At 47.3% G+C, this 18,120-nt stretch overlaps 1 pseudogene; it reads right to left on the minus strand.

The window, feature by feature from the left end:
- Positions 1-11,388: 11,388 nt before the first annotated feature.
- Positions 11,389-11,928, minus strand: LOC149330063 (uncharacterized; annotated as a pseudogene).
- Positions 11,929-18,120: the final 6,192 nt, after the last annotated feature.

The raw sequence follows: 18,120 nt of genomic DNA on the forward strand, positions 1-18,120 counted from the left end.
TGTGAAGGAGAATCGAAGGGTCCCAGGCGCGGGGAGTCCCTTTTCTGGGAAGAGGGGTGCGATGCTTTTTTTTTGCCTTTCACGCGTGTCTCGCCTTCTCTCCTCTGCAGTGCTGTGCCTTGCCGCGGGGCAGGTTCTTTCACCTCGTCTCCCGTACTAGCGGCCCGTATCTCTGCAGAAAAACGTCACAAAAGCGGCTTGCGCGGCTATGAATCCGTCGAACGTGTCGAATTAAAACGTAGGGGGAGGCTGAAGGGCGTACTGCGTTTGAAGGGGGGGGGGGGGGGGGGGGGTAAAGTTTGAGCATGGCCGAGCTCGGCGAGTACGGCGCTTGAGTTTTTTTTTTGTATTTTGGCCTTCCCCCTTCATCCAGTGTACCACACTCTCTCGGCTCTCTCTATCTGTTGTGAATTGCACGTTGCTGTTAATTGTGCCGTAGAAAACTGCGCACGTCCTTGGCGTTGTCTCAGTCGCTGTCGCCCGTTCTGCACCGTGAGTCACTTTGGCATTGCGTCCCTTCATGTGTTAGTAACTTGAGTGCAACAGCTTCGACAGAGTTTTCGTGAACGTTGACACCACCCCACTCTCGTGCCCCCCCCCCCCCCCCCCACCTCTGCACTTGTATCGATAGTCTGCCGCCGTGAACTCTTGCGTGTCAGCTTGTTACAGTCGACGACAGTAGATGTGGTGGTTACCTTTGTGCTTGCGACCTTGTGCTGTGGGGCTCACTTACCAACCATAAGTGAGGCATGAAAGTATGCTATCGCGCGCCTCTTTCAATTACAATTACCTGGCGTCAGCACTGTGCGATGTTTCACTCCGGATGGCGCCGCCTCGTCTTCGTGTATTTGGGAACTGCCGGAGACGTATGCAGTACTACCGTAAGACGTATTTCGGCGAATTCCAGATCATCACCGCAAAACTTGTTTCAGCTGCACGCATACGGCTTACGCAAGACGAAGACGTACATATGAGTTATGGTGATGGCTGCGTTCATAATAAAAGGAAATTAATGTTAGGCTTAAAACAAGGACGTCAATATCACATCAGCGTTTCTAAAGTGAACATGTAACTTTGTCACGAATAAACAGCGGAAGTGACTTCTTCCCGACGGTACCACTTACATGCGACAAGCCTAATCGATTGAAGCCACGTTGCATATAAGCTACTTTTTCAGTTTGTTCAGACCGCTAGTGTGATCTATTGTGCTCATTTTCGTGCTTGTTTTTTTCTATTTGTGCGTTGCGTGTGCGTGCATGCGTGTGTGTGTGTGTGTGCGTGCGCGCGCGCGTATGTGTGTGTACATTTTTGTAGAAGGAGCACATTTTTTCTTGTACTAAATTACGCAGCGCAAGAACATCCTAATGCACGCTTATAGCCTTCACAGCGCTGAAAGGAACGATACCAAGATGAAGTATGGGATATGGTGGAAATTTTAACGCTTGTCAGCAGCCGCCAAAATTTTGTACGAAGAAAAAACTCTTTGCATATTTTCTCCATAGATGCCATGGCGGATATCGGGGTGAATGGAGAGTTATAAAGAAATAAACTCGTGATGGTAGTTCACGACGACACACTACATGTATGCTATGCTTTTTTGCTTGTTTTCTATTTATGGCGGGCGGTATGAACCCTTATCGCCATTCGTTGGAGAGGGTCATCGATTTTTTATGCGTCTGATCCGGTAGTCCTTTAATATCTTTAAAGTGAACTCTTTAGAAAGGGATCAGATATATCTTATCTTCGAAGAACGTCGTGCATGTTTGGAGATATATCGTGCGCTCGCAGATTAGCTAAGTAATTAGTTTCGGATTATGTAACTGCTTTGTAATCCGTCAAGGTGTTCGTCGGTGTTTTCTACGAAACACGAGTTATTGTTTCCTTCATTGTTATCTGTATCTGTTATTTACAACACCTATATATTTTGTAGACGAAAGAAAAAGCTATTCCTTGCAGATCCACTTCAAGCATTCTGGCACTATATAGTCTCAGCTATGCCAAATGAGCAGGAATCAAAGCTGATTTACTTAATGTTCTTCGTGACTTTTATAGATTAACGCGCCTGCAACTCAGTCCCAAGAGGGTTTTAATGCGATGTTCCTCAACAAAATCCGGCTTCGGATTTGAAGAAAATGTGTGTCATTTGAAAGGAAGACCAAAAATAAAAGATATGAAAGAAATAACATTAAAAGTTATCTCACTTTATAAGCACGTAAGGACTCTTAAGTGCTCTCATTATCTTAAGAACGTAGGTATTGCACATGAAGATCGATGGTTCATTTCTTTTCTTGGTGTGTATTCTTCATCTGAGATGAGAATGTTATAGCTATATGGCATATTTATATTTATTGATGTGGCCATGAAACAAGTACTGCGCATTGTGCATATGGCAGTCAACCAATAATATTCATGTCCCAGATGCTTACCACCAGCGTGTCAACATGTAATCCTGTTAGCTTGCGTGGAAACTGATTATGTTCACGACCATTTTAAGCGGTAAGCCGATGATTTGGGACATAAACAGCCAACTAAAACGAAGGACCAAGAAAAAGAGAGACACGAACACGCGCGTGTTCGTGTCTCTCTTTTTCTTGGTCCTTCGTTTTAGTTGCGCTGTTTCGTTCCTTAAAGATGCAATACCAACTCGCCCACTATGATATGTTGCTATAAACAGCCAGCTGTCTTGTTCATGTAGATCACTTCACATAGCCATTACAAAAGTAATATGGGCAGATAAAAGATCAAACATTTTGCACGCAGTAGTTCTTTAATTTCGTTATATTTACAGTGCACCTTGGGCCGCTGAGCTTTTACAGCAGGGGCACGAATTTGATTATCCAATAGATAACACAATCTACGACAACACGAACTGTTCATGCTTTGAAAAAATTATTAACTGAGAACGACACACACAAGTTTCACAGATAGGAAACTACAGATATGGCAAAGCACCTCGAGCATCAAATCTTCTTTTTTGCAGTATACATGTTCAGTTCTGGTAGTAACAACAAACAGGCAACATTACAAAGGGTAAATAGAGGAATGAGGCAGTAGCGAGCACAATTGCGCGCCTTCTGTCGTGGTTCGTGCGTCTGGGATGATTGGCCATTAATAGTGGATTCTGTGTAGGCAGATTTGTTTAATACCACATTTGTGCGGGGTACTTGCCTGAGCCAATAAGAAAAAGTCAGATATTCGCACCGTGTGTGGCATATCAGTGGCGCCGGAGAAACGAAACAGGTCTCCCTCTCGGCAATTCTACCGTTGGCGCCATCTCTTTGGTCGGCTGCGGAAAGTAGGTGAAGGAAGGGGATCTCTTGCGGAATGTTTGGCGCCACTTCTGCAACTGCTTTATCAATATTTACAGAAAGCTTAGTTAGGTTAAAAGTGCACTAAGTTTGAAGACTTTCGCGTTGCAGCATCACCAAATCCGAAAAACACTCTCCCACCTCCTGTGCCTCATCTCCATGGCCGACAAACGAGATGGCGCCACCGGGGCAATCGCTGAGAAAGCGCCCTGTTTCGTTCGTCGTCGCCGCAGTAGGTGCAAATATCCGACTTTTTCTTATAATTCAGCCAATTATCCAGAACAAATGTGGTATAAAACAATTCTGCCGACCAAATGCCATTTCTGTGCGAAATTGAAGCTCGAACAGTTCACCGATTAAGCTGTCAGGTGCTTTCTATGGCAGGTAAGAGGTGGGGGGATTTCCTTGATGAAGTTGCATACTCCGATGACATGTTGGAGCGTGCCTAACTCAGTCTTGCAGAAATCACACTCCCTCTGGTACCTTCCCGGGTACATCGTGTGTTGAAGGTAAGGGTGCGGGAAGGATCCTGCCTGTATCTGCCTGTAGATCGCTTGCTTACGATGGAAGACCTTGCTAACCAGCCCCGCCGTGGAAGACCAGCTCGTCCTGATCTCCAGGGGCCAGGCGGCCAGGGACGCATATGGGTTCCGTGAAGAGGGAACCACTCCCATCGACGGCGTCTAAGCCGACGTCGTATTTAGTTCGGGTAAATAGTTGTTTCTCTCTCTCTCTCGCATTCTATGGCGCGCGCTTAATTGCGGAACACGCAGTAGTATGGTCCCTACAAATACTATTGAACTACAAAGCTGTCAGGACTCGTTTGCGCTACGATTGCTACTACTGTAAACCGCGCGCAAAATAAATCATTCTTCTAGTTTTCTCCATTCCCTTGCTTCACATTTTCACAGGTCTTTCCTTCCTCCATGCGTTTTCTTAGCTACTCTCGCTCTATCTAGTGCCTTGCTTTAAAACAACGCAAAACAGCTTTGCTGCTTACCACAAGATGTCACCACCCTTCCACACGCCGCAGTGTGCCTTAACAGCGCGCTTGATTTGAATGGAGCGGTGGCTGTGAAGGTTGGCATTGCGCACTACTCTTCTACTCTTCTACTACTCTTCTACTACTACTACTCTTCTGCGCCTGCGAGGTGTCCAGGCTGCCGTATGATACGGTGAAGAATGAAGACATTATCAGAGCCAATACGGCCAACAACACCTTCACGCTATGCACGCCCGATCGTCAACGGGCGACTGCATACGCCAAGATTGAAAAACTGAACCTCCAAGGTCAAACCTACAACGTTACGTCGTACGTGGCGGCGCCCGAAGACTCGGTAAAAGGGGTCATTTACAACGCCTACGCGGGAGACTCGCCCCAAGCGGTTCGCCAAGGCTTCGGAAACAGAAACGAAGGAATAGAAGTTGTGGATGCCCGAAGGATCGGACAGTCCAGAACAATACAAATCACCTTTTTTGGAAAGAAGCTACCCAGCCAAGTAATCTATCAGTGCGGCGTCTTTCGGGTCCACCCCTTCAGGGAGCAACATGAAGTATGCTACAACTGCAGGAGGGTAGGACACCGGGCCGACGTCTGCTACAAACCTACAACGAACCTTTGCCGCCGCTGCGGAGAAAATCACTCGCCTCCACCTGAGGGAGAACAGCCAACCTGCCAACCCGTCTGCATCGTCTGCAACGGGGGCCACAACACAGGCAGCCGGAACTGCAAATTCCGGCTGATCAACAAGAACAAACAAGGAACGCCCCATGGCAACCAGGCACCCAAGCAAGGGGACAACGACTCATCACTACACGGACACCAGTCTAGGCCCAGGAAGAAGGAACAGGGTGCTACCGGAAAAGGAGGCAGCCACAGCCGGAACAACTCCAGCTCCTTCCCGCCCCTGGGGAACCCTGCAGGCAACGACAAGCGAAGCTCGAGCCGCGGACGCAGCGATAGCCGCTCCAACAAAAAGGTGAGCTGGCCAGCAGAGGCCTCCCAATCTATTGACGCTCGAGAGAAGGAGTTTCAGATACAACTACAATCCCGAGACAGAGAAATTGCCAGCCTTAAAAAAGAGTTGGCTGACATTAAACGCCTGTTACAAGCGCATCAGGTACAGAATGCCACTGCGGCTAGAACGCCACCCACCGCGTCCCAGGCTTCGACCAATAATGCGATGGAAACAGACGCCATTTGCCACACTCCCTCCACCGCGTCCCAGTCTTCGGCCCATAACGCGACGGACACAGACGCCAGAATAGCAACTAAAAGACCGCTTCCTACAAAAGAAGGCGAGGAATCCAAACGAAAGGCCGAGGCTTCGGAAGCCGACACCCCGCAGCCGTCGAAAGCGCCTACCAAACTCAGGGCAGACATCAATACTCTGTCAGAGAGAACTAGCGCTATATCAACAGAACAAGCAACCTTCCAAGGCCTCGTTACTACCAAATTTGCAGAGATAGATATTCGCTTTGCAACACTAGAGGAACAAGTATCCCAAATAGCCACGTGCATGCAGCAAATAATGGATAGGCTTACAACTATCGAGGCCCGCCTACCCCCCATCTTGGATCTATCCACGACGCCACAACCATCTATAACCCAACATGGCACCACGCCAAAAATTTGAAATTTGGCAATGGAACTGCAGAGGCTTCCGCCGCAAGCGGGCCCACTTGCAGCTCCACATCCAACAAGCACCGTCTGTTACAACCCCAGACGTGATTGCATTGCAAGAAGCTAGCGGCAGGGCTACACTGCCAGGCTATAAAGCATATCTGCCACCTCATTATGATACTAGTAACGCAGCCGGCTCCTTCACAGCCACTCTGGTGCATAGAAATATCACCGCAATTCAACATTTTATAAATGATTCGGAAGAAGATTACACCCTACTTGAAATAGTACCAAGGCAAAAAGGAGACTCAAATCTCTTCATCCTTAATGTATACAACCCGCCCAGAAACAAAGGCAACGGACTCCCACACTTGTTGATAAACACAGTAAAGCTGGCTGCTAGGGCTCAACTAATAATTGTGGGAGACTTCAACGCTCAACACCCAGCATGGGGATATACCAAAGCAACTCCGAAAGGGAACCTGCTCTGGCAAATCATACAGTCACTAGGGCTCATAACGCTAAACAACCCGAGCGACCACACACGCATGGGTAACAGTGTATGTGTCGACACATCTCCAGACTTATCCCTCTCTAAAAACGTCAAGGACGCAAAGTGGGTCAACACCGGGCAAAACCTTGGTAGTGATCACTTCATCCTTAGCATCACCTTCCCCACGACAAAACTTAAAAACAAAGCAAAAGAAATACGAACCACGGATTGGGACAAGTTCAGGCAACTTCGCGACAAAACAGCTCCAAAGGAGATCTCTAACCTTAGCGACTGGGTTATCTCCCTGAATGAGGATGTCAGCTCCACTAGCGTTGTGGTGCCAGTTGAGAAGGAGGAGCAGATTGCAGACTCAAAACTGTTACACCTGTGGCAGGCACAAAAAGGCCTCCAAAAACGCTGGAAGAAGCAAAAACACAACAATCGACTACGCAAAAAGATAGCTGAAATCGAGAGGCGAATCGAGGAACATACACTTACTCTCCAAAAACAACAATGGAACCAAATATGTCAAAGCGTCAATGGGCAGCTCGGAAATAAGAAGACATGGCATCTTCTAAGACACCTGCTCGACCCAGAACAAACACGTCCCGTGCAACAAAGTCAACTGTACAGACTCATACATAAATATGAGGGTACAACTGAAGACCTAATCAAAGAGCTAGCAGAGCGTTATCTAAACACGGATGATGGTACCACTCAACCAGACTACCGGGGGACTCCTAATCCAAATTTAGACGCAGACATCACAGACGCAGAGGTCTGGTACGCAATTGGAAAACTGCGGACAACATCTGCGGCAGGACCAGACAAAGTAACAAATAAGACTCTCAGGAACTTAGACGCAACGTCGATCGCGGCGGTTACAGACCTTATGAACAAATACTGGCATGCAGGCAACATACCACCAGAGTGGAAACACGCGAAAATCACTTTTATTCCTAAAGCGGGTAAGAAACTCAGCACTGAGAATCTACGCCCAATTTCATTAACATCATGCCTAGGCAAACTCATGGAGCATGTCATCCTCAATAGGCTCCAAATCTATGCGGCGGACATGAACCTCCTACCTGAAACAATGTTAGGATTCAGGGCCCAACTATCTACCCAGGACATACTCTTGCAGCTTAACAAGGACATAATTGAAGCTGACGAGGGAATAGGAACGAAAGCAATATTGGGTTTAGACCTTGTTAAAGCTTTCGACAACGTCACCCACAAAGCCATTTTGACAAACTTGTCAGAAATCAACCCCGGAGAAAGGACGTACAACTACATCCGATCCTTCCTCACTAACAGAACAGCAGTGATAACGGTCGGAACAATAGAGTATGCCCCAATCACACTAGGAAGTAAAGGAACGCCACAGGGCTCCGTCCTGTCCCCTTTCCTTTTTAACCTCTCCCTCATCAAAATTCCCCCCAAACTGGCACAAATACCAGACCTACATCACACGTTCTATGCAGATGACATCACACTTTGGGTAACCAAAGGATGCGAAGGCTACATAGAAGACACACTCCAAGCAAAAGTGGACATCATTGAGGCATGCGCATGGGAATCCGGCCTCACTTGTTCTGAGCAAAAATCTGAACTCTTCGTGATCCGTCGTAAACAAAGAGGTAGGCGTACCACGACATCCCCCCCGAAAATAAACGTCTATGTTAAAGGACGATCTGTCAAAGAGGTACAGACCATGAGAATACTGGGGTTGTATTTACAAACAAATGGAAAGAATACTGACACACTCACTAAGCTAAAGGCACGGTAGAAGCGACGGCGCGATTAATCCGTCGCATAGCTAACCGCAGACAAGGAGTGAGGGAAAGGGATTTATGCCGACTAGTGCAGGCCTTTGCGCTAAGCAGGATACTCTATGCCACCCCTTATCTCAAATTTTCGAAAGCAGAAAAGGACAAATTGGATAGTATGATACGGCAGGCCTATAAGGCTGCGTTAGGACTCCCACTAAATGCCTCAACTGAAAGGCTTATGAGGTTAGGAATACATAACACCTACAATGAACTGAAATAAGCCCATTTAATGGCTCAAACAGCGCGATTAGCCAATTCTAGAACTGGCAGGAGTATTCTTACCAGGCTCGGAATTAACTTTCAACCTACGAATAACGATGCTAAAGTAGACTTACCCCCCCACTATAGGACGGCCCTACTAATCAAACCACTCCCCAAAAACATGCACCCCTTACACCATGAGGGTAGAAGACAAGCAAGAGCCAAAGCCTTACATAACAAATACAGACAGTGCGCTGGAACACTTTATGTAGATGCGGCAGAATACAAAAATACCAATGCCTTTGCAATTGTGGTTGTGAACGAGAATGATGACCACATCGTCTCGGCGACAATCAAAACGAAATCCTCTGAAACGGCAGAAGAGGCGGCTATAGCCCTCGCCCTAGCGCATACCCAAGGGAGCATCATCTTCAGCGATTCCAAAATGGGTATTAATAATTTCGCTAAAGGGCGAATTACAAACACCTCCCTTAGAATCCTTAACGCAACCAAATTCTCACCAAATTATTCCGAATTGATATGGGTCCCAGCCCATTCGGGGAATCCGGGGAACGAGGCAGCCCACAATAAAGCCCGAGGTTTCGTCGACCGGGCAGTGGATGAGTCTGGCTCCCTGAATTTCACGAAGGACTCCATGATCACATATCATGATCTCACCAATCATTTTAAACTAGAGAGGAGAATTTTCTCCCCTCCAGACAAAAGACTTACTAAAGAACAAGAGGTTACGTGGCGTCGTCTACAGACGAGATCGATACGCACCCCATCACTCCTCGCGCACATTTATCCAGATCTTTACAACCCAAACTGCAAACACTGTGGCCAACGTGCTACCTACGATCACATCCTGTGGGACTGCAAAATAGAGCCACCTCCGGGTGATCTAGTTACAGCTCCTTCTCTCGAGCGGTGGGAGACCGTGCTGGCTAGCTCTGACCCCAGAACGCAAGTTTTGGCGGTGGAGTGGGCTGACAAAGTCGTCGAGGGCTATGTACTCTCGACCACTTAACGCGACCTCTTGCCAAGCTCTTCCCGGCGAATAAAATGTTTTACAATCAAATGGCATTGCGCAGTCATGAGCAAATAACGGTCACGCAGCTTGTACGGTGGCGGTCTGTCTGTTTCTCCCCAGTTCGCTCCTGTGTCTTTCGTTTTAGCAATACCTGCACTCAAATTCAGTACTTCTTAACAACAGCCACTTTCGAACCTTAAATCTGTGCGAAACGATGATACAGCGACCGAAACTAGACTAACCAGCACCAACAAATTAAATACATTTTTACCGCTCAAATTCCAAACTTCGTAACATGCACGCTAGCCTGAGACCGTCCAGCTTACTGTTTTTTGCCCCTTTGTCCATTTATGTGCATAATAGGGATTACAGCAAAACAGGCAAGTTAGTTACATATTTGAAGAAAAACCACGCCAAAGGCTTGGACAACAGGAGAGGAAACATTGTACGCTCGCTCATCTGAAGCCTACGCCTCGTGCAATTGAATAAGGGTAGAACGGTTGCTGAAGATTAATTACAACCTTACTAGAACCTATTGCACTGTGGCATTGGCTGATGTTACGGCTAAGGACTAGCTCGCGTCTGAAAATTGTTTGAAACGCATTTCAGCACCCATTGCAATACTGACCTGCTTTAGCATTACGCAACACAGCGACAAGTAGAATAACAGGAAATATAAGCAATTCATCTAACGACAAATAATTTCACAGACAACTTACAGCTGTTTTCCGGACGCTTAGTCCGCACTCAGACTTTTCTTGGGCTGCAAATGTCTTTCAAAAAAACAGCACTGCGGACGTATTAGCTAATGTTCTGTAATCATAAAATAAAGGACTTGCAGAGCAAGGTTACCAAGCTAATTTAACGATCTTCCTATCACTCAGGGGTGCCTTAAACAAGGCAGTCCTTACTAAATGACCATATCACCTTCAAAGTTCTTCTTTTTTTTATCGTTAACAGGGCTCTGAAAGGGGCCTCAGCATAGTTGCGGAAGTTAGAGCCCATTAGGCTTTTGAATTAAAACGAAGGGATGTGAAAATTATTCCTATCCTTTCAGTCTGCTTGTTTAAAGTGCGGAGGAAAGAGTAACACGGAAAGCGTCGCCATGCTGAAACATATGCTGGAACTTGCTCGTCTCAAGCAGTCTTGATATCACTTCATCTAGTACGAAACTTGATGACGCGCCGTCGTCAATACACATGTCACTCAAGTGCACATGTCACGTGCACATCAAGTGCACATGTCACTGTTCTCGGCCTCTCCGCCCAGAAGATATTTTCTACCGCTGATAAGAGCGACAGCGCAGGGAAACCTATCCGCCAATTGTGAATGCCGGCAACTTCAACCGCTACTGTGAAAGAAGGACTGAGGGTGGCACTTCACTACTACAATACATGCCAAACTATTACACATAACTCATACACTTACCCTCGGCGGCACTGGGCGCTTATCTCCATAACATCCACGCTCCATTAGCAGATCTCGCACCGTTTCCGTGGTCGGAGCATTTTTCCTCACAGCTGGGCATCCGTCATACACACAAACGGCTGAGTGCTCCAACCTCGCAGGGGTTTGACGCGTTTTCAACTCGTCGGCAATTAATCCCCCGTACCAGTGAAAACAATATCAGGTCTTCACCTCGCAGGTTGCTGTAGGTTTTTCTTTATTTCCTCCATGTCGGCTTTGAAACCAACGCATTTCCGCACTGCCTTTTTCGTGGGTGGCCTATGCATCTGCTTCTTTGCTAGTCGCTGCATTGGGGGCAGGGATTTTTTTCCGGAACCGTGGTGAAAGCCCACGCCCATGATGTCACAGATTCGTGAAACTACATAAGCTCTTCACACTGTCCGTCCTGTAGTACCCACTACCACGCCTCACGTGTCTTTTGTTCGATTAATTCACTCCTCGCCTTCAGCGCCCGCGTCGTGAACTGCAGCGCGGGCTCCGAACCCGACACCTCCGCTGCCGCTCGAGGACTCGGGTGGACCTCCATGGAAGCCCTCGTTGACGTGGCTCACGGCGTTGTGCTCTTCCGGCGGCTTCTAGGACGAAGATGTGGCCACAGCGGCCTGAGTACCATGGTCCTGCGAAGACATCGAGGCCGGCGGCGCGCCATGCGGCTTGGCCAGGCTTACGGGGGTCGCGTAGTACGGCTCCTTCACCGCCGTCAGCGGCATGTAGCTCAGGTCTTCGATGGGGTCAGCGCCGGGACTCCCGAGCACCTTGATCTCCGGTACGTCCAGGTCGTGCTTGTCCAGGCACTGGGTGGTCGAGCCGGACCCAACGCAGTGCTTGTAGTTGAGCACCGGGTACAGGCGGTCGTGGTTCCTGGTGGAGTTTGCGTTCGAGCAGAGACGCTTAAACACCACGCACAGGCCGATGAGCGTGATACTGATGGCCACGAAGAGCACGATGCCTAGGATGATTCTGAAGATCATGGCGGTGGCTTCTATGCTATAGCGCTGTGGTGAACAGGAGGAATGGTGCGCCTTATCTGGCAACGGTAGAACGGATTCGCTTCCATGCGCAGTTATGCTAGTGGCGCCCCTACGTGTAACACCCGCGCACTTTTTCACCATTTGCGTTTCTGCTTGCGATTTCCGGTTCCTTCTGGGATCTCCCCATTAGTACTGGTCGATGCGTCTGGGTAATGATGTGAACTGTCGCAGTCGTGTAAACGCCGCTCCAATCGTTTGTTCCTATTGAAGAAAGACTATAGGTTTGACAGCTTCGCCGTGGAATGCGATTACTTGCAATCAGATTTAACAGCGCGTTTCCCTCTCGATCGAACAGATTGCTAAGTTATCGGACGCCTCCACTTGCTTGGGCAATCGAAATGCTTGAAAACGCTTGGTACTCTGGGTTTATTTGTTTGTAGCGTGTGCGTAAGAGTGCCAAATACTGGTTGATGTTCGCTTGAGTCTAACGCCATTACTGTAGGCTTCTTATACTGAAAACCCGAAGCAAATCGCAATACAGAGTAAAACCTCGGCTTACTTGTTATCGGTGGAGTAAGGGCCCAAAATGCAGCGGTGCCTTCGTTGCTGCCTCTGCGGATGCTTGTTCAGCCGCTGCTCCTCAAAATCCACTTTTTTTAGGGAACAGGTCGCCGCATGTGTCGCAGCGGGACACCGTGGGTGAACCGTATGAAATGGTTCCATTCATGGAAGGCAAACGCACAGGAGCACGAACATCTAACGGACGAAGAACATTCGGCTGCTCTGCCATCACTGCCTGAACTTTTAATCGCCAATCATCCGAGGCTTCGAAGAAAATTTATTGAAAAAACGAAATACGTAGCTTACAAAGGCTCATATATGAGTCGAGGGAACAGAGGACACGGGCCGTGCTGAGGCAGTGTGGCACAAGAGGAAAAAGCCTCGAAATTAGAATTTACAAATATATACAATCACTTTGTATGAACGTCATTGATGCAAACTGAAATGAAGGGGTACGAAATGAAATAAACTTCCGCGGGAGCTCCGGCCACGCAGCATGTTTAATACTGTGCAGTCAGTGGTGCTTTGGGCTCACATGTATAAGCAGAGATGTGGGCCTGCGAATTCGCAAGCAAAACAAAATTAGCAGTACAGACCTAAATTTCCAACACACACTGTGGGTGGGCAGCTGAGAGAAAAATCGCCTGAAGTGTGGCAAATGGATAGATTAGTATGCTGTCACTATTGCCACGGTACCCTTTCTAAGTTGGATGTGGCGGGTCGACCCCCTGCGGAGGAAGCTTTGCTCACCAAGGGTAAGAAGTTGGCTATCTAGGTAGCCCCATTAAAGCACTGAGAGACGTGCTAGCATCGGGAGCATGAACCGATGGGGTTGCCGCGAGTGTACGGATACGTTCCTATCTGACAAAGAATCACGCCAAGGGAGTGCATCCAGAGTCGCTCGAACGCCCCACATGGTTTCCCTTCGCGCGACACAAGGATGGAAAAAGCGCGTGAAGCCAAACGCGGGAATGTCCTAGCCACAGCACACACTTCAAGAACATGCGTTTGTGACTCAACCTGGCCACAGTTTACGTCGCGCGAATCTGGAATCACACCCCAGGAGTGGAGCCTCTCTTTGGGGGGGAGCACGCCCCCCTCGACGAGCCACTGGAAATCCCTCACCACGTGCGGTAGATTGCTAGAATGGACGTCCACCCACTTCGGGTGGGGCGCGCACGTCTGGCGAATGTCCAGCGGTAACTCGGAGAAACAAAGGGCCTCACAAAGCCTGGATGCTGTTATGTCGCGCCAAGCCCCATCTGGAAACATCTCTTGCAACTGCGTATACATGCTTGCCAAGGCGGCGTAGAAGGCAAGAGGAGTTAGCGCCGTTGGGGCATTTAATCTTTTAATCGCCACTTTTAATCGCCAATCATTCGAGGCATCAAAGCACGACACAATGCGCGCAGTTGTGGTCGCCACACACTCATTCCCCTCTTTATACTTTGTAATATTGCCTGTATCATGTTATTAACAAAAAGGCACATGCATAGTGGAAAAAGGAACAGCAGATATGTTCGAGGTGCTTTGTATTATCTGTAGTTAACATTTTTTCGCAGTCGTGTTTGTCGTTTTCAGTTAAAAATTCTTGAAGCATGAACAGTTTGTGTTGTCTTATATTATGTTAAATACTGTACCATCAAAATCGCGTCCCCTGCTGTAGCGGATCAGCACTCCAAGGTACGCTGTAACTAAAACTATAATAAAAAGTACTACTGCTTGGACAGTGTTTGATCGTTTCTCTAACCATATCAATTTTGTAATGACTATGCGAAGTGACCTATGCCAACAAGACGCCTGGCTGTTTAGATATCCCAAGTTATCATCATACCGCTTAAAAATGCTCATTGCAAGAAAAAGATAAGGACGAATCAGCACTCCCGTGCATCGACGTCATCGCTGGTGGTTAGAGCGCGATCTCTCAGTTTCTAATGAAGTAAGCAAGTTTACATGCTGACATACTGTAGTAAACATCTGAGGACATGAAGAACATTACATTATTGGTTACCCGACATATGCACAATGCGCAGTACTGATTTCGTGGCCTGGCTAATAAAAATAAATGCCACAGAGCTATATCATTCACATCACCGAGCAAGGATATGCAACAAGAAAAGAAGTTATCATTGATCTTAAGTGGCAATGCCTGCTTCCTTAAACTACTCAAGGCATTTAATACTGCTTACGTGGCTTAAAATCGAATTTTTTATTGTATTTGGTTTTAATTTCTTTTGCCTACCTTTATAGTGACGCACATGCTTGTAAGCTACTCTTGTAGCGCTACGCATATCCTATGTTGACCATTCTTTGTCAAGAAGCAGAGCTGTTTTGTAGCCTATGCGTGGCATGCATGCCTCGCAGTCTGAAAGTTTCGGTCTCAATTCCGTGCACCTTTTAAGAAGTTTTATATATCTTTGATCCCACAACAGCTCGCCCTACATCAGCGTCACGCAACAGGATCCGGAAGATGGCCAGAAGGGAGAGCATCTGAGAACTATCGCCCTATTTCGTGCCTGAAATGGGGCGCAAGGAATGATCATGGCCCCGGTGGACAGGGCAGCAGGGACAGCTGACAGGCGACCTCCTCGCACACAAACTTTGATTTCGGCGTAGTGATAAGAGGCCTCGATGTCCGGGGCCAGTCTTGTGAGCGACGAGTTAGGTGGATGGCGAACTAAAACACGCTTCATGCGAAGCATCTGAAAGCTCTAGAAAGTTTGTAGAACTTGACGATGGTGCTCGGAGTTTTAAATGACCATGTTGAAAGCGCCGTAACTGATGCCCTTCAAGATGTGCCGAATCATCTTCTTTCGCAATAGTTAGGTTGATGCGTTTCCATCAGTCCACGATGTCTCTGATGTAATCTTTCAGGCCTTCTCCTGCCTGCATGCTGCGATCGCCAGCTTAGAAGCTGCTCAGCACGAGGTTTGCGAACGGCAGGACGGCCGGATACTGCAGCAAATGTGGTCTTGAAGGCAGGCTAGGTGGTGATGCCTGAATCATGGTTCCGATAAGACCTTTTTGCCAACATCAGTTGAGTAGAATATTACGTGCTTAAGCTAGAGAGTATCATCTCAGTTGTTTGGCGGCTCACCCGTTCGGACGCTTTAAACCTGTCCTAGATATTTTGGCCGTACTCGATACTGAAGTTGTGGAATCTCGTTGACGTAAGGCGTCAGAACAGGCGACCGGTGGATGCGGTGCCTAGCGCTGCTGGCTTGTCACCGCCATGGGAACGGACACCGAGCGACTGCGGAGTTCAGGGCGTTGTCCGAGGTGGGAATCGTGGCACCTCCACCAAGTAGCCAAAGTCTTGGTCATGGCGACCACCGCAGGCAGCACTCAGGTCCCAAGAGGACACACCAGCCAGCCGGAGGCAGCAGGTACAGCCCGAGACTCACGCTCTAGCCACCGGCGATGACGATGAGTCACCGGAGTGCTGAGCTGCCCGCATGTTCTTCTTCCAATGAGCATTTTTAGTGGTATCCCGATAGTACTGAACATCTAAACGGCACGCCTTCTTCTGCGCATAGATCCCTTCAAATAGTCATTAAAAATTGATATGGGCAGATAAAAGATCAAACATTTTGCAAGAAGGAGTGCTTTTATTTTTAAAGTCTACTTTGGAGCGCTGAGGCGTTACAGCGGGGGACGGGATCTTGATGATGCAATAGATAACACAATATAAGCCAACACAAATTTTTCGTGGCTTGATAGAATTTTTATCTGCAAATGGCAAACACGACTGCGAAAAATTGGAAACTATAGCTAAGGCTAATCATCTCGACCATCTGCTGTTCTTTTTTCTAGTATACGTGTGCACTTTTGGTAGTAACATGATAGAGGAAACATTAAAATTGTAAAGAGAGGAAAGAGGCAATGGCGGCAAAAATTACCCGCCTTTTGTCGTGCTTGGTGCGTGTGGTATCATTGGCCATTAAGAATGCAGGCTGTGATGGAAGAGCAGTCGAATATTTGTCGTCCGTTAGATCTTCGTACTCGCGTGCGTTTGCCCTCTGATAATGGAACCCCTTCAACCGCTTCACGCGCGTTGTTCCCCTGCGAAACATGCGGCGACCTGTTCCCTAGAAAAGAGGCTTTGGATGAGCACCGGCTGAGCAAGCATCCGCAGATGCAGCAACGAAGGCACCGCTGCACCTTGTGCTCTTACTCCACCGATAGCACGTAAGCTGAAGTTTGACACTGCATTGTACTTTGCTATTGATTCTTCGTATAGGACGCGACAAATAGTGGCGTTAGACTTAAGCGACCATCAACGAATATTTGGCGCTCTTTGGCGCTTGGCTACATACGAAAAAATTGCGAGGACACTTTGGCAACTGAAGTGTTGAGGGGAAAGCCGAGAACACTATGCCGTGACGACTTCCGGTGGACGCGACGTCACACTGTTCCCGTGGCTATATCGATACCCAAATTATGAATATTTCGGGGATCTTAAGTGTCAATTACGCTTAATTACACATTGTTCCATCTAATTTGACACAAATCCGACGTTTTTCCGACCATTCTTTGACAATTTCCACTATTCCGTGACGGCTTCTTGTGTGTGTGACGCCACACCGTTCCCATGGCTATATCAATGTCCTCACTATTTCGACGCAATTGCGACATTTTTCCCTATAATTAACCAATTACTCTAAAGTAATTGGTTAATATTAATGACATTGTGAGCGTTATTACCGAACCCGTCCAAATACGATTGTTTGCAGACGACTGCGTGCTGTTCAGGGAAGTGTCAAGCGAGGATGACCAGATAACTCTTAATAATAATCTACAAAATATTCTTTCCTGGTGTCATTGTTGGGATATGCAATTGAACGCTGACAAAACAGTGTATATGAAAATAACCAAGAAACTTAATAACCTTTCTTTTCCCTATGCCCTCGGGACAGAACCACTAACCGAAGTCAGCGAGTATAAATATCTTGGCGTCACACTAACAAACAGCCTAAACTGGAACACTCACATAACTAACGTATGTGACACACCTTTTCGGAAACTTTGCCTTCTCCGTCATAAATTGAAGCATGCCACCGCCGAAACTAAACTTTTAGCTTATACATCATTAATAAGACCAAAACTTGAATATGCATGCGTAGTATGGGACCCTTATACCAAAACTAACATTGACGCTGTCGAAAGAATCCAGCGTAAGGCAGTCAGGTTTATTTTTTCGAAGTACCGTACAACTGATTCCCCGACAGCACTAATGAAACAACATGGTATACCGACACTGGAACTGAGAAGAAAAATTCAGCGCTTAAAATTTATGTTCCTTCTTAAAAATAACCTTCTTGCTCTAACTCCTGATCCGTACATAACACCACTTACTGCACGCCGAACACGACATCGACACGATGACTCTCTAACGCCATACAGCACCAGAACTAATGTTTTTAAATATTCTTTTTTTCCTCGCACGATAACAGATTGGAACAACTTACCTCTGCCTCTTCTAACCAGCGTTGATTCAATTGAAACCTTGAATTGCTCTTGAATATTTTTCTTGTCTGCTTTTTGGTTGCCCAAACTGATCGTGTTTTTGCCTTACTGCAAGTTTGACATTTCATTTCATTCATTGGCTTACTTCTGTTTGTTTATGTTTCA

Source organism: Amblyomma mixtum, chromosome 9 (assembly GCF_055824585.1).
Source record: "Amblyomma mixtum isolate Tamu chromosome 9, ASM5582458v1, whole genome shotgun sequence".
In the NCBI taxonomy this organism is placed as follows: domain Eukaryota; kingdom Metazoa; phylum Arthropoda; class Arachnida; order Ixodida; family Ixodidae; genus Amblyomma; species Amblyomma mixtum.